Below are 23,662 nucleotides of genomic sequence, written 5' to 3'. Positions count from 1 at the left end.
CTGAGGGGAGATCGTTGAAGGGCTTCAACTGTAAAACGCTTTGAGACGTCCGGTGGTCATGAAAGGCACTATATAAATGCAAGTCTTTCTTTTCTTTTTTTTTAAACTCGTGTATCACAGTTTTGCATATTCTCCATATTTATCTAGGTTTGAGACGGGTTGGCGGTCGGTTGTTCAAGTCGGCCTGGATCGGCATGTCTTTGCTGGTGTAGCGGTTGTATTCTCTGGAGACTGCATATTCCTGGTGTAGGTATGGTGGTGCGATGTTTGCAAGCACGGGCAGCCAAGGTGTTGGTGTCGATAAAAGCGCACCAGTGATAATTCCCATAGTAGAATTCAGCTGGACATCAATGGATTTGTCACACGGACTTGATAGCAGCATTCTGTTTATTTATAATGTAGAATTTTATTATCTGAATCAGGTAAACAAAAAAGCTAGCTTTGCATGAAAGATACACAGGTGAATAGTCACTGGAGTGCAGTGTGACTATAGTGACTACACTTCAAAAGTACTTCATTGGCTGTAAAGTGCTTTGAGACGTCCGGTCATCATGGAAAAGCACCAAATAAATGTAAATATTTCTTTCTTTCTGAATGAATGAATCTCATCCTGGTGTTAATTCAGTTCCCTCACATCAAGGCCCTGCTACTGCTGAACGTAGCATAAAATTGTAAACTGGCTTCAAAATAATTCAATTGCAAAATCACCCATTTTAATAAAATATGCGAAGCAAATCTAGCTGTCTAATCCCAGTGCACCAGTGCATATTGTACGGAACCCCAGTATACTGGTGCCAATTGAACTAGAATATTAACAACTCTATAATCCCAGTTTGCTCGTGCACATTATACTGGAACAGTAACTATTTATTTCCCTTGTGGTGGATGTCAGGGAAACAATGGAAGTTTATGCCAACATAAAAAAAGTTATTGAAATGAGCTTGTGATATTTAAATTCCATGGCACCGTGCCCACATTTGATCCTTTACTCTTCAGTTTTCTATTTTCTCTCATGCCTCCTTATTTTCATTCATTTACTTTCAGGAGCTTGTGAGAACAGCAGGCTGCTGATCCCTCACAACATGCAGCATCTGTGTCTCTCAGTGAATGCCTGACGGAAGGCCCTGTTACTGCTGCTCATTCTGGGCAGGGTGTAAGTTATTCCCGGCAACTAGCCTGAGCCTTCAACCTAGCATGATCCAGCTGACCTGACATATATGGTTGGTAAACAGGAGCATCTGCCACATCTGGGATTCAAACAGGCAGGGCATCCTGTGCTCAGTGCCGGAACACTGCTTGTATATAGAACTGAAGGGCAGTTTCCTGAATGAAAGGGACGCAGCCTCTTTACTTCTTTAGACGTGCTCCGATTGCTGAAAACCCACTGTATGTGAACCAGATTAAGTTGCTTGATTTGATCTCATGGCATGTGGGTTGAAGGCAGAGTCTGCAATCAATTTCTTCTTTACGTCCTGTCCCTTTAGTTGTTGCATCACAAAGTTCCTTTGAGCCCAAATGGTGGCAGCACTTTCACAGTTCCACAGGTTCAGATTGATGTTACTAAGCCAGCGAGCAGAATACATATGTTGCCAAGTTTGCTGATGATACAAAGATGGGTGGGAAAGCAAATTGTGAGGAGAACACAAAAAATCTGCAAAGGGATATAGACAGGCTAAGTGAGTGGGCAAAAATTTGGCAGATGGAGTATAATGTGGCAAAATGTGAGGTTATTTACTTTGGCAGAAAAAATAGAAAAGCTAATTATAATTTAAATGGAGAAAAATTGCAAAGTGCTGCAGAACAGAGGGACCTGGGGTCCTTGTGAATGAACCACAAAAAGTTAGTATGCAGGTACAGCAAGTGATCAGGAAGGCAAATGGAATGTTGGCCTTTATTGCAAGGGGGATAGAGTATAAAAGCAGAGAAGTCCTGCTACAACTGTACAGGGTATTGGTGAGGCCACACCTGGAGTACTGCGTAGAGTGTTGGTCTCTGTATTTAAGGAAGGATATACTTGCATTGGAGGCTGTTCAGAGAAGTTTCACTAGGTTGATTCTGGAGATGAGGTTGAGTAGGTTGGGCCTATATTCATTGCAGTTCAGAAGAATGAGAGGTGATCTTATCGAAACATATAAGATAATGAGGGGGCTCGACAAGGTGGGTGCACAGAGGATATTTCCATTCATAGGGGAAATTAAAACTAGGGAGCATAATCTCAGAATAAGGGGCTGCCCATTTAAAACTGAGATGAGGAGGAATTTCTTCTCTCAGAGGGTTGTAAATCTATGGAATTCTCCGCCCCAGAGAGCTGTGGAGGCTGGGTCATTGAATATATTTAAGGCAGAGATAGACAGATTTTTGAGCGATAAGGGAATCAAGGGTTATGGGGAGCGGGCAGGGAAATGGAGCTGAGTCCATGATCAGTTCAGCCATGATCTTATTAAATGGCGGAGCAGGCTCGAGGGGCCAGGTGGCTTACTCCTGTTCCTATTTCTTATTTTCTTATGTTCTGTGCCTGACCATCCCATAATGTGTACAATATCTATCGCATTACATAGTGTGTAGAATGATGACCTCAATGCATAATTTATTTAATGCTATATATGCGTATATATTAAAGATGCTTCATTATATGTGCATAATAGCTATCTCATTGAATAACGTGCATAATATCTAAGTACATAAGGCATCAAGAATCTGTGGAGTTTTTGCTGGTCTCTCCTATGGAACGCCAAGGAGAGACTGGTGGAACCATCTAGAAAATGGCAAGGACCCAGTGTGCCAGGTCTCTGCCTTTTCCAAGATTTTCTAGCATTCATAATTAAGGGTGGAACCTCCATCCACTCTATACAAAGTTTAACAATCACTACACATTACCACTTCATCCACCAGGCTCACAACCACCTGCCTCATCGTGGATTCCCTGAACCCAACTGGCTGGGGTTTTATTGAGTCTTGTGAACATCACGTGACTGGCTAAGCCACTCCCTAGTAGAAACTTAAACAAGTGCCCCCTTTTGGCACTAGAACCAACAAATTAACAATTTAAAACTGCAAAAAAAACCTTTAATCAAATTAAAATTTGGTTGCCGGGGGTGATGATGCACTCCAGTCCCTCCGGCGCCCACCTCTCGCATAAGGCTGCGAGCATACCGGTGGACACCGCGTGCTCCATCTCCAGGGACACCCTGGCTCGAATGTAACTGCGGAAGAGAGGCAGGCAGTCTGGCTGAACGACCCCCTCGACCGCCTGTTGCCTGGACCGGCTGATGGCCCCCTTGGCCATGCCCAGGACAGTCCTACGAGGAGGCCTTCTGATCTGCCTGCTCCCCTCCAGTCAGGGTGCCCAAAGATCAGGAGTGTGGGACTGAAGTGCAACCAGAATTTGAGGAGCAACCCCTTTATATAGTGGAATAGGGGCTGCAACCTCACACATTTCATAAAAACGTGGAACGTGAACTCTTCCAGACCGCAGAAATTGCAGGCAGCCTGGGAGCCCGTGAACCGACTTAAACATTTATTGCACGGGACTGCTCCGTGCAGCACCCTCCAGGCCAAGTCCCCAATAAATAGGGGAGGACTCCCGCGTAGAGTGCACTCCATTGGGGGCCCCCGCCTCCTCCAGACGGCAAGATGGTGTGCCATGGCGTGTCCGGACGGCAGACGAGGATGGCAAGGTGGAGAGTATTGAAGAGCAGCCTGGACAGGAATCCCCTCCGCGCAGAACTGAAAGGTCAATAACTCTACAACTCTTTTGTTGCAAACAAAACAAACATTAAATCAAGTGCCCCCTGATTAAAAGGGGGAGGACACTCCAAACAGTTTTCAAGTGCCCTTTGTGTTTTTTTTTGTTTTCTAGGGGGGTTTTCTGTGGGGTTTTTTGGGCACTAAAACAACAAATTATACAAGTGAACCCTTGCTAAAAGGGAGGGGACACTAAAAACCGGCAATAAAACAAATTAAACTTTAAAACATATAAAATCAAATGAAAATTTGGTTGCCAGGGGTGATGATGCACTCCAGTCCCTCCGGTGCCCACCTCTCGCGGAAGGCCGTGAGCGTACCGGTGGACACCGCGTGCTCCATCTCCAAGTACACCCTGACTCGGATGTAGGTGCGGAAGAGAGGCAGGCAGTCGGGCTGAACGACCCCCTCGGCCGCCCATTGCCTGGACCGGCTGATGGCCCCCTTGGCCGTGCCCAGGAGCAGTCCTACGAGGAGGCCTTCGGGCCTACCCGCGCCCCTCCGCACAGGGTGCCCAAAGATCAAGAGTGTGGGACTGAAGTGCAACCAGAATTTGAATAGCAGCCCCTTTAAATAATGGAACAGGGGCTGCAACCTCGCACATTCCGTAAAAACATGGAACACGGGCTCCTCCAGACCGCAGAAATTGCAGGCGGCCTGGGAGCCCATGAACCGACTTAAATATTTTTGCATGGGACTGCTCCATGGAACACCGACCAGGCCAAGTCCCTAATAAATAGTGGGAGGACTCCCGCGTAGAGTGCACTCCATTGGGGACCCCATCCTCCTCCAGACGGCAAGATGGTGCTCCATGGCGTGTCCGGACGGCAGACGAGGATGGCAAGGTGGAGAGTATTGAAGAGCAGCCCGTACAGGAACCCCCTCGGTGCAGAACTGAAAGGTCAATAACTCTACAAGTCTTTTCGTTGCAAAACAAAATAAACAATTAGTTCAAGTGCCCCCTGAACAAAGGGGTGGGGGACACTCCAAATACTTTTCAATACCCTTTTTTTGGGGGGTTTTTTGTGGGTTTTTTTGTGTTTTTTTGTAGGGCACCGAGAGGCAAATTATACAAGTGCCCCCTGACTGGGGGGGACACTAAAACCCGGCAATAGAACAAATTAAAGTTTAAAATATATAAAATCAAGTTAAAATTTGGTTGCCGGGGGTGACGATGCACTCCAGCCCCTCCGGCGCCCACCTCTTGCGGAAGGCCGCGAGATTACCGGTGGACACTGCGTGCTCCATCTCTAGGGACACCTGGCCCGGATGTAGGCGCGGAAAAGAGGCAGGCAGTCAGGCTGAATGACCCCCTCGACCGCCCGATGCCTGGACCGGCTGATGGCACCCTTGGCCGTGCCCAGGAGCAGTCCTACGAGGAGGCCCTCGGACCTACCCGCTCCCCTCCGCACAGGGTGCCCAAAGATCAGGAGTGTGGGACTGAAGTGCAACCAGAATTTGAGGAGCAGCCCCTTCAAATAATGGAATAGGGGCTGCAACCTTGCACATTCTATAAAAACATGGAACATGGACTCTTCCAGACCGCAGAAATTGCAAGCGGCATGGGAGCCCGTGAACCAGCTTAAAAATTTATTGCATGGGACTGCTCCGTGCACCACCCTCCAGGCCAAGTCCCCAATAAATAGTGGGAGGACTCCCGCGTAGAGTGCACTCCATTGGGGACCCCCGCCTCCTCCAGACGGCAAGATGGTACGCCATGGCGTGTCCGGACGGCAGACGAGGATGGCAAGGTGGAGAGTATTGAAGAGCAGCCCGTACAGGAATCCCCTCCACGCAGAACTGAAAGTTCAATAACTCTACAAGTCTTTTCGTTGCAAAACAAAATAAACAATTAGTTCAAGTGCCCCCTGAACAAAGGGGTGGGGCACACTCCAAATACTTTTTAATGCCCTTTTTTTGGGGGGTTTTTTGTGGGGTTTTTTGTGTTTTTTTTTAGGGCACCGAGAGGCAAATTATACAAGTGCCCCCTGACTGGGGGGGACACTAAAACCCGGCAATAGAACAAATTAAAGTTTAAAATATATAAAATCAAGTTAAAATTTGGTTGCCGGGGGTGACGATGCACTCCAGCCCCTCCGGCGCCCACCTCTTGCGGAAGGCCGCGAGCTTACCGGTGGACACTGCGTGCTCCATCTCTAGGGACACCCTGGCCCGGATGTAGGCGCGGAAAAGAGGCAGGCAGTCAGGCTGAACGACCCCCTCGACCGCCTGCTGCCTGGACCGGCTGATGGCACCCTTGGCCGTGCCCAAGAGCAGTCCTACGAGGAGGCCCTCGGACCTACCCGCTCCCCTCCGCACAGGATGCCCAAAGATCAGGAGTGTGGGACTGAAGTGCAACCAGAATTTGAGGAGCAGCCCCTTCAAATAATGGAATAGGGGCTGCAACCTTGCACACTCTATAAAAACATGGAACATGAACTCTTCCAGACCGCAGAAATTGCAGGCAGCCTGGGAGCCCGTGAACCGACTTAAACATTTATTGCACGGGACTGCTCCGTGCACCACCCTCCAGGCCAAGTCCCCAATAAATAGGGGAGGACTCCCGCGTAGAGTGCACTCCATTGGGGGCCCCCGCCTCCTCCAGATGGCAAGATGGTGCTCCATGGCGTGTCCGGACGGCAGACGAGGATGGCAAGGTGGAGAGTATTGAAGAGCAGCCTGGACAGGAATCCCCTCCGCGCAGAACTGAAAGGTCAATAACTCTACAACTCTTTTGTTGCAAACAAAACAAACATTAAATCAAGTGCCCCCTGATTAAAAGGGGGAGGACACTCCAAACAGTTTTCAAGTGCCCTTTGTGTTTTTTTTTGTTTTCTAGGGGGGTTTTCTGTGGGGTTTTTTGGGCACTAAAACAACAAATTATACAAGTGAACCCTTGCTAAAAGGGAGGGGACACTAAAAACCGGCAATAAAACAAATTAAACTTTAAAACATATAAAATCAAATGAAAATTTGGTTGCCAGGGGTGATGATGCACTCCAGTCCCTCCGGTGCCCACCTCTCGCGGAAGGCCGCGAGCGTACCGGTGGACACCGCGTGCTCCATCTCCAAGTACACCCTGACTCGGATGTAGGTGCAGAAGAGAGGCAGGCAGTCGGGCTGAACGACCCCCTCGGCCGCCCATTGCCTGGACCGGCTGATGGCCCCCTTGGCCGTGCCCAGGAGCAGTCCTACGAGGAGGCCTTCGGGCCTACCCGCGCCCCTCCGCACAGGGTGCCCAAAGATCAAGAGTGTGGGACTGAAGTGCAACCAGAATTTGAATAGCAGCCCCTTTAAATAATGGAACAGGGGCTGCAACCTCGCACATTCCGTAAAAACATGGAACACGGGCTCCTCCAGACCGCAGAAATTGCAGGCGGCCTGGGAGCCCATGAACCGACTTAAATGTTTTTGCATGGGACTGCTCCATGGAACACCGACCAGGCCAAGTCCCTAATAAATAGTGGGAGGACTCCCGCGTAGAGTGCACTCCATTGGGGACCCCATCCTCCTCCAGACGGCAAGATGGTGCTCCATGGCATGTCCGGACGGCAGACGAGGATGGCAAGGTGGAGAGTATTGAAGAGCAGCCCGTACAGGAATCCCCTCCGCGCAGAACTGAAAGGTCAATAACTCTACAAGTCTTTTTGTTGCAAAACAAAATAAACAATTAGTTCAAGTGCCCCCTGAACAAAGGGGTGGGGGACACTCCAAATACTTTTCAATGCCCTTTTTTTGGGGGGTTTTCTGTGGTTTTTTTGTAGGGCACCGAGAGGCAAATTATACAAGTGCCCCCTGACTGGGGGGGACACTAAAACCCGGCAATAGAACAAATTAAAGTTTAAAATATATAAAATCAAGTTAAAATTTGGTTGCCGGGGGTGACGATGCACTCCAGCCCCTCCGGCGCCCACCTCTTGCGGAAGGCCGCGAGATTACCGGTGGACACTGCGTGCTCCATCTCTAGGGACACCTGGCCCGGATGTAGGCGCGGAAAAGAGGCAGGCAGTCAGGCTGAATGACCCCCTCGACCGCCCGATGCCTGGACCGGCTGATGGCACCCTTGGCCGTGCCCAGGAGCAGTCCTACGAGGAGGCCCTCGGACCTACCCGCTCCCCTCCGCACAGGGTGCCCAAAGATCAGGAGTGTGGGACTGAAGTGCAACCAGAATTTGAGGAGCAGCCCCTTCAAATAATGGAATAGGGGCTGCAACCTTGCACATTCTATAAAAACATGGAACATGGACTCTTCCAGACCGCAGAAATTGCAAGCGGCATGGGAGCCCGTGAACCAGCTTAAAAATTTATTGCATGGGACTGCTCCGTGCACCACCCTCCAGGCCAAGTCCCCAATAAATAGTGGGAGGATTCCCGCGTAGAGTGCACTCCATTGGGGACCCCCGCCTCCTCCAGACGGCAAGATGGTACGCCATGGCGTGTCCGGACGGCAGACGAGGATGGCAAGGTGGAGAGTATTGAAGAGCAGCCCGTACAGGAATCCCCTCCGCGCAGAACTGAAAGGTCAATAACTCTACAAGTCTTTTCGTTGCAAAACAAAATAAACAATTAGTTCAAGTGCCCCCTGAACAAAGGGGTGGGGGACACTCCAAATACTTTTCAATGCCCTTTTTTTGGGGTTTTTTTTGTGGGGTTTTTTGTGTTTTTTTTTAGGGCACCGAGAGGCAAATTATACAAGTGCCCCCTGACTGGGGGGGACACTAAAACCCGGCAATAGAACAAATTAAAGTTTAAAATATATAAAATCAAGTTAAAATTTGGTTGCCGGGGGTGACGATGCACTCCAGCCCCTCCGGCGCCCACCTCTTGCGGAAGGCCGCGAGCTTACCGGTGGACACTGCGTGCTCCATCTCTAGGGACACCCTGGCCCGGATGTAGGCGGGGAAAAGAGGCAGGCAGTCAGGCTGAACGACCCCCTCGACCGCCTGCTGCCTGGACCGGCTGATGGCACCCTTGGCCGTGCCCAGGAGCAGTCCTACGAGGAGGCCCTCAGACCTACCCGCTCCCCTCCGCACAGGGTGCCCAAAGATCAGGAGTGTGGGACTGAAGTGCAACCAGAATTTGAGGAGCAGCCCCTTCAAATAATGGAATAGGGGCTGCAACCTTGCACACTCTATAAAAACATGGAACATGGACTCTTCCAGACCGCAGAAATTGCAAGCGGCATGGGAGCCCGTGAACCAGCTTAAACATTTATTGCACGGGACTGCTCCGTGCACCACCCTCCAGGCCAAGTCCCCAATAAATAGTGGGAGGACTCCCGCGTAGAGTGCACTCCATTGGGGACCCCTGCCTCCTCCAGACGGCAAGATGGTACGCCATGGCGTGTCCGGACGGCAGACGAGGATGGCAAGGTGGAGAGTATTGAAGAGCAGCCCGTACAGGAATCCCCTCCGCGCAGAACTGAAAGGTCAATAGCTCTACAAATCTGTGAGCATACCCGCAGGTGCATACATTACAGATGTGAAGGCCTCCGAGAAGGTGTAGAGGAGATTTACTAGAATGGTACCAGGGATAAGGGACTTCAATTATGTGGACAGATTAGAGCAGCTGGGATTGTTCTCTTTACAGCAGTGAAGATTGAGAGCAGATTTAATAGAAGTGTTTCAAATTATGATGGTTTTAATAGAGCAAATAAGGAAAAACTACTTCTAGTGGCATGAGGGTCAGTAATCAAAGGGCACAGATTTAAGATAATTGGCAAAAGAACCAGGGGGAGAATTTGTTTTACGCAGTGAGTTATGATGATCTGGAATGCATTGCCTGAAGCAGATTCAATAGTAACTTTCAAAAGGAATTTGATTTATAGTTGAAAAGGAAAAAAAATTGCAAGACTATGTGGAAAGAGCAGGGAGGGTGGAACTAATTGGATAGCTCTTTCAAAGAGTTGACGCAAACACAATGGGCTGAATGGCCTCCTTCTGTGCTGTTACATTCTATGAATCTATAATGCATAGATACCCTATTATAATGGGGATATAAATAATTTGATTTTTACATTATTAATTGAACAGTAGGTGAAGAGTATAATATGGGGTGCTTAGAAGGATTCTTTCTGCATGACCTTAGCTTATCTTTACTTGCCTTCTTTAATGCATATCGTATTGAATGTCAGACAGCAGCAGCTCCCCTTGTCTCCCTGCCTTCCCTTAGCAGGTTCATCTCCCCATCCACTCCTGGTGCATCTTCCTTGCTCCTGGTGACTTCAAGTGCTGATCTTTCCACTCCTATCTGAGGCCAGAAAGTGAGAGGAATACCAGAGATCGAGAAACCTATACTTCTTCTTTTGTATGGTACCTGTAGCAAAACAAATCAAATATCAATATCCAAGTTGGATAACCAGGCCAAAGGTGTAACAGCATGGATATCTTGTAGGCTGCCTGAAAATTTCCTCGAAGGACAGTGCTCAATAATGTGCGCCAGGATCTGATTAAGAGCTCCAAAGTCACATGATGGGGATGCTTTAATCTTCCACCTATGGAGAAGGTAGCAGGGCCTACCATGACCGGTTCTGAGGCGGTTTATGGTTGTCCATTGTTTGAGAGGAAGGTTTGATCCTACAGGTTGTACTGTGGGATCCTCTATAAGAAACTGATTCTGTATGTCGCAGTTCTTCCAAGCATTTCGCCATCGACCATCAAAGCTGAGGGGAGATCGCTGAAGGGCTTTGGCGACAGTCCAAAATGGCCTTCTAGATTTGAATTGGGTTGGTGGTAGGTTGTTCAAGTCAGCCTGGATCGGCATGTCTCTGCTAGTTTAGTAATTGTATTCTCTGGAGACTGCATATTCGTGGTTTAGATGTGGTGGTGCAATGTTTCCAAGCACAGAGAGCCAAGGTGTTGGTGTCGATAAAAGCATACCGGTGATAATTCTCACAGTAGAATTCATCAACGGATTTGATATGCGGACTTGATAGCCATGCCAGAGAGCAGTACTCTGCTGTAGAGTACACCAGGGAGAAGTGCTGCCCATACGGATGGTTTGAGCGTCTGCTCCCTATGTGGATCCGGTGAGTTTCTGGATCAAGTTGACCCTATTCTTTAGTTTTAGAACATAAGAACATAAGGAATAGGAGCAGGAGTAGGCCACCTGGCCCCTCGAGCCTGCTCCGCCATTTAAAAATATCATGGCTGATCTGATCATGGACTCAGCTCCGCTTCCCTGCCCGCTCCCCATAACCCTTTATTTCCTTACCACTCAAAAATCTGTCTATCTCTGCCTTAAATATATTCAATGACCCAGCCTCCACAGCTTTCTGGGGCAGAGAATTGCATAGATTTAGAACCCTCTGAGAGAAGAAGTTCCTCCTCATCTCAGTTTTAAATGGGCGGCCCCTTATTCTGAGACTGTGTCCCCTAGTTTTAGTTTTCCCTATGAGTGGAAATATCCTCTCTGCATCCACCTTGTCGAGCTCCCTCATTATCTTATATGTTTCGATAAGATCACCTCTCATTCTTCTGAACTCCAATGAGTATAGGCCCAACCTACTCAACCTATCTTCATAAGTTAACCCCCTCATCTCCGAAATCAACCTAGTGAACCTTCTCTGCACAGCCTCCAATGCAAGTATATCCTTCCTTAAATACGGAGACCAAAACTGTATGCAGTACTCTAGGTGTGGCCTAACTAATACCCTGTACAGTTGTAGTAGGATCTCTCTGCTTTTATACTCTATCCCCATTGTAATGAAGGCCGACATTCCATTTGCCTTCCTGATTACTTACTGTACCTGCATACTAACTTTTTGTGATCCATGCACAAGGGCCCCCAGGTCCTTCTGTACTGCAGCACTTTGCAATTTTTCTCCATTTAAATTATAATTAGCTTTTCTATTTTTTCTGCTAAAGTGGATAACCTCACATTTTGCCACATTTTTGCCCACTTCCTTTGCCTGTCTTTTTCCCTTTGCCGATTTTGTGTGTCCTCCTCACAATTTGCTTTCCCACCCATCTTTGTATCATCAGCAAACTTGGCTACATTACACTCGGTCCCTTCATTCAAATCATTAATATAGATTGTAAATAGTTGAGGACTCAGCACCGATCCCTGCGTCACCCCACTAGTCACTGTTTGCCAAACGGAAAATGACCCATTTATCCCGACTCTCTGTTTTCTGTTAGTTAGCCAATCCTCTATCCATGCTAATATATTACCCCCAACCCCGTGAACTTTTATCTTGTGCAGTAACCTTTTTATGTGGCACCTTATCGAATGCCTTCTGGAAATCCAAATACACCACATCCACTGGTTCCCCCTTATCCACCCTACACATTACATCCTCAAAGAATTCCAGAAAATTTGTCAAATATGATTTCCCTTTCATAAAACTATGCTGACTCTGCTTGATTGAATTATGCTTTTCCAAATGTCCTGCTGCTGCTTCCTTAATAATGGACTCCAGCATTTTCCCAATGACAGATGTTAGGCTAACTGGTCTATAGTTTCCTGCTTTTTGTCTGCCTCCTTTTTTAAATAGGGGCATTACATTTGCCGTTTTCCAATCCGCTGAGACCCCCCCAGAATCCACTATCTCTGCAGCCACCTCTCTCAAGACCCTAGGATGTGAGCCATCAGGTCCAGGGGACATGACCGCCTTTAGTCCCATTATTTTATCGAGTGCTACTTCATTAGTCATAGTGAATGTATTAAGTTCCTCCCTCACTATAGACCCTTGATTATCCACTATTGGGATTTTTTTCGTTTCTTCTGCCATGAAGATCAAAACAAAATATTTGTTCAACGTCTCTGCCATTTCTCTGTTCTCCATTATTAATTCCCCTCGGGGACCAACATTTACTTTAGTCACTCTTTTCATTTTATGTACCTGTAGAAACTTTTACTGTTCATATATTTTGTGCTAGTTTATTTTCATATTCTATCTTCCTTCTCTTTATCATTTTTTTAGTCTTTCTTTGCTAGCATTTAAAAGTTCCCCAATCCTCTGGCCTCCCACTGGTCTTGGCCACATTGTATGCCCTTGTTTTCAATTTGATACCATCCCTTGTTTCCTTAGTTAGCCACAGATCATTATCCCTTCTCTTACAGTCTTTCCTTCTCATTGGGATATATTTTTGTTGTAAGTTATGAAATATCTTCTTAAATGTCTACCAGTGCTCATCAACCGTCCCATACTTTAATCTATTTTCCCAGTAAATTTTAACTAACTCTACCCTCATACCTTTGTAGTTTCCTTTATTTAAGCTTAGGACATTGGTTTGAGAACCAACTTTCTCACTCTCCAACTAAATTTGAAATTCAATCATGTTATGATCACTCATTCCTAGAGGATCCTTTACTAGGAGATTGTTTATTAATTCTGTCTTATTACACAGTCCCAGATCTAAAATAGCCTGCTCCCTGGTTGGTTCTGCAATGTACTGTTCAAGGAAACTGTTCCGAATACACTCTATGAACTCTTCCTCAAGGCTACCCTGGCCAATTTGCTTTGTCCAATCAATATGAAGGTTAAAATTGCCTATGATTATTGCCGTTCCTTTATTACAAGTCTCCATTATGTCTTGATTTATACTCCATCCAAGAGTGTAGCTACTGCTAGGGGGCCTATAGATTATGCCCACCAGCGACTTTTCCCCTTATTATTCCTTATCTCCACCCAAACTGATTCAACATCTTGATCTTCTGAGTTTCTCACTAATGCACTGATCTCATCCTTTATTAACAGTGCTACCCCATCTCCTTTTCCTTTCTGTCTGCCCTTCAAATTATCAAATACCCCTGAATATTTAGTTCCCAGTCCTGGTCCCCTTGCAACCATGTCTCTATAATGGCTATCAGATCATACCCATTTGTATCTATTTGTGCTGTCAAATCATCTATTTTGTTATGAGTGCTACGTGCATTCAGATAAAGAGTTTTTAAATTTGTTTTTTTTTACTGTTTTTTCCTGCTTTGACCCCACTTTCTGATTCACCTTTATGTTTATACATTCTGTCCCTTCCTGGCATGCTCTGGCTTTCATTTCCCCCAGTGCTAACCTGATTTGTTGCCTTCTCCTTTTTCTTTGACTTTTAAAATTTTTGCTCATCTAAATCCTCCACGCCTCCCCCTCCCCCCTCCACCACCCCACCCCCCACTAATTAGTTTAAAGCCCTCTCTACAGCCCTAGTTATTTGATTCGCTAGGACCCTAGTCCCAGCACGGTCTAAGTGGAGCCCATCCGAATGGAACAGCTCCCTCTTACCCCAGCACTGGTGCCAGTGTCCCACGAACCAAAACCCATTTCTCCCACACCAATCTTTGAGCCACGTGTTTAACTCTCTGATCTTATTAACCCTGTGCAAATTTGCTCGTGGCTCAGGTAGTAATCCAGAGATTATTACCTTTGTGGTTCTGCTTCTGCTTCCCAATGTTCCGGAGATGTTGTCTCAGACATTGAACAACGGACTCCCACAGGGTTCTCTCTAGGCACCCATGTTATTTAACCTTTACACCAGTGATCTGCCCAGAAACAGAGTCCAGCAAGTTCGTATATGCTGATGACATTGCCTTGGCCACGCAAAACACGAATCTGTCCATCACCAGGGAGACCCTGATCAGTGATTTACAAAGGGTGGAGGCCTACTTCCGCCCATGGTGACTTCAGCCAAACCCGCAAAAGACCGTCACCACGACATTCCACCACGACATTCCACCTCGACATTCCACCTCAAAACCCATCAAGCAAATCAAGTTTTGAAAGTCCCCTTTTGCGGCGCAGAGCTAAACCTCACCAAAACACCCTCCTATTTAGGAGTCATGCTTGATCGCACCCTGTCATGTAGAAACATATTGCAAGAGTGAGACACGCATGCAAAGTGTTTGGACAGAAATGATGTGAGAGCCATACAGGAGGGAGAGAAAAGTAAAGCAGAATATCTTATTTGTGGGAAATTTTAATGATTGGTTAGGCTGACGAGTTGGATTGTTTTTATGAAGGATTTCATATGACATTCATAACTTAAACAGGAAGTTGTGGTTCCTAAACAGACCTTTTCGAGCTAAATATATGCAATATATACCAGCTGGTTTATTTGCTAGGGTGTTATACTCTGGGAATCAATCATGGGTTGCTATTAAATAAACTTGCAGTGATTACATTAAAACATCAGCCATCAACTACACAGAGAACACTAGCTGCCGGTGTCACGGTGACTCCCACCAGATGCAAAGAAAAAAGAATGAATCTCGCAAATTCCGCAGTGAATATTGTGAGAGCAACAGATTTGTGGGAATGGTTTCAAGGCAGTAATCTCATTTTAGGGTTCAGATGATGGTTATAAGCCTCTCCAGCTCCACATCACGGTCTATGATGTCATCTGAACCTCTTGATTAGATTACTGGCTGGTAATTGCTCTCAAGTATCCATTACTCTCTATTTAATCCTTTTCTTTTCTCAGCCTTGACAGAAAGTGCAAGGTGAAACCTATTCTTATTAAGTGAATAACTTGTTCACAAATAAAATATCAACTTTTGATGAGGAGCATCTAGATAACAAGATTTAACATTGCCATGTTTATGTGTTTATTTATTTTTGTCACTGTAACTTCTCTTGTGAATAGACCTAGCTGACAACAGTTCAGATATCCTTATAAGCTAAAAACAGCAGGGTGTCTTGGGCTGGTTTGCACCCAAATTGCAATGGAACCGTCAAAAATATTTAACGCAGCCCCAATAGGTAATGAAAGGGAGTGGAACTGAACTTACACAGAATAATAACATTGGCAGTGACTTTTGTAATCTGAAAAAAATGACAATACAACGTACATCAGGGTAGATCTGATCTGAATGTCTTTGTTGGATTACTGCCCTGGAATTATTCTCAAATCTCCAGGAAATCTTAAAAAAACTGCCTATATACAGATACCAGAACGAAAAAATGAGAATGTTGGTGGTCTCCAGCGAAAGAAAGAAAAGAGAAAGCGAAGGTGCACCTTGGTGCTCCATTAGCAGCCAATTAACTTCCTATTAACAAACTTATAGAGTACAAGAAACACCCCAGGCAGGACATGTTCATCATCTATCAGCATGTAAGCAGCTATCTCTCAATTGTAGAGTGGCATTTATGGGTTAATGCGATGCACCAGGGATAGCCAGCATCACATTTTGTATCTCTTTATTGTTTAATAATCAAATCTAAAAAAGTTATTGTTTCCAGACTTTGCTTGGTGTGTTTTCATTTCTGTTTGTCACAAAGGGGAAGAATAGATGGGAAAACAAGGATATAGGATCAGTGAACAAATAAATACATTGATCTTCTGGATCCAAATATCTCCTTTCTGTACGTAGGAGTCCATTTTATTGTTTCTGTACTTTCTCCGATGTGTACTTCTTTGCATAAAGGGAAATGTACAGGAACAACACTGCTGACATATCGGGCAATACAAGTCTAAACAAAGCACTGGAGTAATGAGAGCTGAATGTTCTATAGAGTGGAGAACAAAAAACAAATTCAGCCTCATAATTCAGCAGTGCTGAGGGAGTGCTGCACTGTCGGAGATGCCATCTTTCGGGTGAGATGTTAAACCGAGGCCCCGTCTGCTCTCTGGTGAAAAATCCCATGCTGCTATTTTGAAGAAGAGCAGGGCAGTTATCCTTGGTTTCCTGGCCAATATTTATCCCTCAATCAACATAACAAAAATAAATTATCTGGTGACTATCACAGTTGTTTGTGGGAGCTTGCTGTGCACAAATTGGCTGCAGCATTTCCTATATTACAACAGTGACTACCTTCCAAAAAGTACTTCATCGGCTGTAAAATGCTTTGAGACATCCGGTGGTCGTGAAAGGTGCTATATAAATGGAAGTCGTTCTTTTTCTTTCACATAATGCTACCACCTGTCATATTGCTATTTATTTGGGCATTCAAGTTTAGAACCACCTTAAGGATACAAAAATTGTAATAACGGGCATTTTGTGAAAGTACATTAACTACACGTATCTTTCCACAAGTATCTAGCAGTGAGCTCGGTCAAGAAAAATATCGGCCAAACAGAATCATTTGTATTTTGCTTAACTGAATCGGGACAGAGCTGACAGCTGCTATGCTTGGGAATCATCAAAAGAGTCTAAAATGTTCAGCCATATATGTGGTTGCAATGGGCCTCTGGCCCAGTGAATTCTGCTACCCTCTGAAGATATCGAGGAACACACGAGGGAAAGGTAGATTTATGAAAATTGAGGTCAATTAACTCGTGGAGAACAGAATTTTCTTCACTGTTTACAGCTTATGTAATTCTATAACTTGGCTGCAAAAGAGCGCACATATGTGCAATCACAAGTTTTCTAAAATTATACTAAATGAAAGGGAGAAGCGAGCAAACCATGGGACAGAGTGCATGCTGAGAAAAAAAATCTACTGTTCACATTATGACCTGCAGAAAGCTATTAGAATCAATAACATTCAATAAAAATCATAGATTAAATCAAATTTGTTTCTAAAGAATGTGCAGTGTTTCTTCTAGCTGATCCTATAGGATCCTATGCGATTGTAATAATTTGATTATCCCCGTGCTATATTTTAGTGGAGAAATATAGAAAGAAAATTGTTTGCATTTATATAGCACCTAATTGGGTCTCTCAGCGCCTCACATACAATTAATTACTTTGAACTGCCAGTACTGTTGTAACGGAGGCACTGCAGCTTTTTTTCACATGGCAAGATCCCACAATAAGATTTGTGCTGGCCAGGTTACCTCATTGCTTTTCAAATAGTGTCACAGGATCCATAACAACCACCTGAGAGACCAGGACAGGCAGGCGAGGCCTCAGTTTAATATCTCTTCCAAGCGATATCACCATTGACAATGCGGCTCTGGAGTATCAGCCTTGATTGTGTGCTCAAATCCTGGAGTGAAACTTGAACTCACAACCTCTCAATCAAAAGGTGAGACTGCTGCCAATTGAGCTGAGCTGCCATCACTAAATAGCTCTTCAATTGAGAAATGATTCAAACTCTGTTTAGTACAAACTTTCAAGTATAAATCGGAGATAATAGTATAACTTTAAAATTCTGAACCAATTGCTCTACAACCGTTTATTTGGCATATCATGAATCAACCAGCAAATATAATGGCTTCAGATATCGAAAAGAATTGTTGGTTGTGTTCTGTAAAATATCCTGGAGTGTTTTAAAGCACACTCTATAGAGTAAATTTTACAAGGGTCCATGTCATCCACAAGACCTTAGAAGCTGCCAGTGCATATTGAAAAACAACAGGCGCACTGCTTGTGAGTTTTTGTCCATTGGTATCAATAGCCAGAAAATCCCCAGCTGCAGTGTGAGACCCTGCACCAATGGTGGGGCCTCAGATATATAGACCCTCTTAATTAGTGTGGTCAAGAAAAATACTGCCTCCTAATTGGATAAGGGCTATGCCTTTAATTGTGATTGAGGATCGTTAAAGTGTATTACTCAGTATAACTGAGGGCTCACTCATGCAGCGAATACTATAACGATCCTGAGGGACTGGGTTGTTGGAAGATGGGGCCACATCTCCCACCCTAGGGGAAGGGGAGGGGGAAGTTGGGTATGTAAGGAAAACCCCTGAATGTTTGGAGACAAGGGGAGAAGAAAGAGGTGAAAGGCAGAGTTCTGTTGCTGGCTTGCATCATGTTCTGGCTATTATTAAATATACTCTGTTCTATCTACACAACTTGGAGTTGGAGTTGGAGTTGGAGTTTTATCCAAAATAAGTTAAAGCCCATGTTACTTGCAATTATGTGGGTCTTCACAATATGTTGTTGTAGTAGAAAGTGCAGAGATTAAGCAATGGTGGAAGGAGAAAGAATTGCTGCCTGCTAAAATATGATTCTTCTGATTTTTGTCTGAGAGATTTGAGTAAATCACAATATTGGGTTTATTATTAAAACAAATAATGAGAGGGAACACATCCTGTGTGTGGCCCTGAAGGCTATTTTGGGAGTAAGTATCTCAGCCAAAAACATGTATCTAGAAATATATATTTTCATAACTATGCAGCATCCAGGATGTTGCCTGGACTGGAGAATTTTAGCTAAGAGGAAGGTGGGGTTGATTTCTTTGGAACAGAGGAGGCTGAAGGGAGATATTGAGGGGCCTAGATATAGTGGATAGGAAGGACCTATTTCCCTTAGCAGAGGGGTCAACAACCAGGGGGCATAGATTTAAAGTAATTAATAGGTTTAGTGGGGATTTGAGGGGAAATTTCTTCACCCAGAGGGTGGTGGGAGTCTGGAACTCACTGCCTGAAAGGGTGGTAGAGGCAGAGACCCTCACAACATTTTAAAAGTACTTCGATCTGCACTTGAAATGATGTAACCTACAGGGCTACGGACCAAGAGCTGGAAAGTGGGATTAGGCTGGATAGCTCTTTGTCGACCGGTACGGACATGATGGGCCGAAATGGCCTCCTTCCGTGCTGTAACTTTCTATGATTCTATTTCCACGACCATGGCAACTGCTTTCCTCATGTCTGACCATTAACACAAAGCAAAGGGAGTAAAAGACAGATTAAAAGGAAGGGATGGAGATAGGAATGCATTCAAACAAGAAATACGGGATGTGTGCAATAAAGGTACAGCAGTAATCATGGGCGACTTTAATCTACTTATTGATTGGGTTAACCTAACTGGTAGCAATGTGGTGGAGGAGGATTTCCCGGAGTGTATTCGGGATGGTTTTCTAGACCAATATGTCGAAGAACCAACCAGAGAGCTGGCCACCCTAGACTGGGTGATGTGTAATGAGAAGGGACTAATTAGCAATCTTGTTGTGCGAGGCTCCTTGGTAGAATTCTTTATTAAGATGGAGAGTGACAAAGTTAATTCAGAAACTAGGGTCCTGAACTTAAGGAAAGGTAACTTTGATGAGATGAGGTGCGAATTGACTAGATTAGACTGGCAAATGATACTTAAAGGGTTGATGGTGGATAGGCAATGGCAAACCTTTAAAGATCATATGGACGAACTTCAACAATTGTACATCCCTGTCTGGAGTAAAAATAAAACGGGGAAAGTGGCTCAACCGTGGCTAACAAGGGAAATTAAGGATAGTGTTAAATCCAAGGAAGAGGCATACAAATTAGCCAGATAAAGTAGCAAGCCGGAGGACTGGGAAAAAATTAGAATACAGCAGAGGAGGACAAAGGGTTTAATTAAGAGGGGGAAAATAGAGTACGAGAGGAAGCTTGCCGGAAACATATAAAATGACTGCAAAAGCTTCTATAGATATGTGAAGAGAAAAAGATTACAAACGTTGGTCCCTTGCAGTCGGATTCGGATGAATTTATAATGGGGTACAAAGAAATAAAAGACCAATTGAACAAGTACTTTGGTTCTGTCTTCAGAAAGGAAGACACAAATAAGCTTCCCGATGTACTGGGGGTCCGAAGGTCTAGTGAGAAGGAGGAACTGAAGGATATTCTTATTAGGCGGGAAATTGTGTTCGGGAAATTGATGGGATTAAAGGCCGATAAATCCTCAGGGCCTGATAGTCTACATCCCAGAGTACTTAAGGAAGTGGTCCGAGAAATAGTGGATGCATTGGTGATAATTTTCCAACTGTCTATTGACTCTGGATCAGTTCCTATGGACTGGAGGGTTGCTAATGTAACACCACTTTTTTAAAAAGGAGGGAGAGAGAAAACGGGTAATTATAGACCAGTTAGCCTGACATCAGTAGTGGGGAAAATGTTGGAATCAATCATTAAGGATGAAATAGCAGCACATTTGGAAAGCAGTGATAGGATTGGTCCAAGTCAGCATGGATTTATGAAAGTGAAATCATGCTTGACAAATCTTCTGGAATTTTTTGTGGATGTAACTAGTGGAGTGGACAGGGGAGAACCAGTGGATGTGGTATATTTGGACTTTCAAAAGGCTTTTGACAAGGTCCCACACAAGAGATTGGTGTACAAAATCAAAGCACATGGTATTGGGGGTAATGTACTGACGTAGATAGAGAACTGGTTGGCAGACAGGAAACAGAGAGTCGGGATTAATGAGTCCTTTTCAGAATGGCAGGCAGTGACTAGTGGAGTGCCGCAGGGCTCAGTGCTGGGACCCCAGCTCTTTACAATATATATTAATGATTTGGATGATGGAATTGAGTGTAATATCTCCAAGTTTGCAGATGACACTAAACTGGGTGGTGGTGTGAGCTGTGAGGAGGGCGCTAAGAGGCTGCAGGGTGATTTGGACAGGTTAAGCAAGTGGACAAATACATGGCAGATGCAGTATAATGTGGATAAATGTGAGGTTATCCACTTTGGGGGCAAAAACACGAAGGTAGACTTTTATCTGAATGGCGGCAGATTAGGAAAAGGGGAGGTGCAGCGAGACCTGGGTGGCATGATTTATCAGTCATTGAAGGTTGGCATGCAGGTACAGCAGGCGGTGAAGAGGGCAAATGGTATGTTGGCCTTCATACCAAGGGGGTTTAAGTATAGGAGCAGGGAAGTCTTACTGCAGTTGTACAGGGCCTTGGTGAGGCCTCACCTGGAATATTGTCTTCAGTTTTGGTCTCCTAATCTGAGGAAGGACATTCTTGCTATTGAGGGAGTGCAGCGAAGGTTCACCAGACTGATTCTTGGGATAGCAGGACTGACATATGAGGAGAGACTGGATCGACTGGGCCTGTATTCACTAGAGTTTAGAAGGATGAGAGGAGATCTCATAGAAACATATAAAATTCTGACGGGACTGGACAGGTTAGATGCAGGAAGAATGTTCCCGATGTAGGGGAAGTCCAGAACCAGGGGACATAGTCTTAGGATAAGGGATAAGCCATTTAGGACTGAGATGAGGAGGAACTTCTTCACTCAGAGAGTTGTTAACCTATGGAATTCCCTACCGCAGAGAGTTGTTGATGCCAGTTCATTGGATATGATATGGCCCTTGTGGCTGAAGGGGTCAAGGGGTATGGAGAGAAAGCAGGAATGGGGTACTGAAGGAATAATCAGCCATGATCTTATTGAATGGTGGTGCAGGCTCGAAGGGCCGGATGGCCTACTCCTGCACCTATTTTCTATGTTTCTATGTTTCTATTCAGCATCGGAGGGCTTCAAGAAGATAAAGCCTCCTGAACCCCTCATAAAAGGATATCTTCACTTGCACTGGGCAAAGGTAAAGGGATATTATAAACACGTGCTACAGGAATTCACCTCTGCCCCCGATTTGAGACAGCAATTCCTCTGAGGATCCAGGGTACTAAAAATGTATTCTTTTATTAAGAAAACACTTTCCAGTATGTCTTTAAGCAAGCATTAATTGCCTTCATTCATCAAATGTAAGGAAATAAAAAGTAGAATAGAATCATTGACCATAGATTTAAGAAAATCGCTTCAATCAAATATCACTTCTAGACTTCAAAACTTCACAATGGATATTCTTGGATAGATTGTGTTTTCTTATCATTATATAAAAAGGTCAATTGAATAAAAATGTCAGTAATCTCTAAGACAGATCATATTTCTACCAAGATTCCTGCATCAATCTCAATTTTTTTTCAGCTACACTGTGTAAAATGTTCTTATGGAGGGGTGAGAGTAAACTCACAATAACCCTACTTCTAACAGAAATATGGAGACTGCCTCACAATTATTTCATGTCACATATAATTGGTCTTCTCTCTCCAGAATAGGACCAACTTTGTTGAATACTGAATGATTTCAAAACGTTGACAATTAGTGTAAATCATTTTCTAGTATAATTCAGTCAAGTGTGAAGCTGAACCTTACTTCAACTAAGTGTTTAATACCATAATCATACTTCAAGCCTCCTTCTCTAAGGAACTTAACTGATAGAAATCAGTATTAGGATGAGGTGGGAGTATACACCATTCTATATTGTAGGACAGGAGAAATGGTGCTTTTACAGGGCAACATATAAAAGTTTGAATGTATTTGTTACATAACTGCACTATTATGGTCTCTCGGAGGGTTAAGCTGCATTGGTGCATATTCAAGAAACATTGTGTTATAATGTATAGATTGAAATGGTTCACTTTGTAATAAAGCAATATTATTATTTGGCCAATCTATTCAAGAACATTAAAACGGGCTGAAATTGCCCCTGGGGGTGCTAACGGGGCGCAATGGATTAATAGCCCGGGGATGGCACCTGTGGGCCGGGCGCTAATAGGGCGCAATGGCTTTATAGCGCTAGCACCTCCGGGGAATTGTCCTGGAGATTTGGGGGGGTGCTGTGCCAGTAGCACTGTGCCCTGCGATTGGCGCCCCAGGCCGGCGCACACCCAGTGATGGCGTAGCACTGGCGTCCTCAGTGCAGCACTCAGCAGCCTGCTGCTGCCCCGGAAGCGCTCCTCCAAGGAAACGGAGCACCGGGGACATAGCTCCGCTTTCTTTGAGGGGGCGCACGGCCCAGTTCCACGTGATAAATGTCCCAGCCCTAGAAGGTTACTGCCCCCAATCGGGGCGAAGGGCAATTTCGCCCCCAAAAAGTGTTTTATAAATTAAAATAGTTCATTATTAAATTATGACTTCTTTGCTACTGCAATGTTATCAGAAGAGATTGCTATAAAGCGCTAGTTGTGTTAGTAATGTTGTATGGCCTACTGATGTAGTGTGTTTAGCACATTTTGGTTCATTTTAACCATCAGAAGGTTTTAGGACAGCAGCGTTGTGATTATTAAAACATTATGTTTCAAAGGATGCTTTGACTTGTATTAGCAACTGAAATTTCTGCATGAAGTTACATTTTATTTGTCCCCATTTCATTCAAAAAATATCATAAAGGTGTTAAATACCAGAGCTTAAGCCAAAAATAGTAATTAGCAGCACAAACAGACACCGGTTAGTGCCACCTGCAGATTCCTTCAAACTTTTAAAGCGATATGTGCTACTGAAAGGGTTAAATCTGAACGAAAGTCACCAGTGCAACCTGGCAAATAACCTCTCTGCCTGCTT

At 44.8% G+C, this 23,662-nt stretch overlaps 1 long non-coding RNA gene across 1 annotated transcript in view; it reads left to right on the top strand.

The window, feature by feature from the left end:
• The window catches only part of LOC139229166 (uncharacterized), a 422,261-nt gene that overhangs the window by 316,992 nt on the left and 81,607 nt on the right, over window positions 1–23,662 (top strand). The window lies entirely within an intron of this gene.

This window comes from Pristiophorus japonicus, chromosome 18 (genome assembly GCF_044704955.1).
Source record: "Pristiophorus japonicus isolate sPriJap1 chromosome 18, sPriJap1.hap1, whole genome shotgun sequence".
Taxonomy (NCBI): Eukaryota; Metazoa; Chordata; class Chondrichthyes; family Pristiophoridae; genus Pristiophorus; species Pristiophorus japonicus.
The sequence above is the reverse complement of the archived record's forward strand: the minus strand, read 5'-3'. Positions and strand labels throughout refer to the sequence as shown.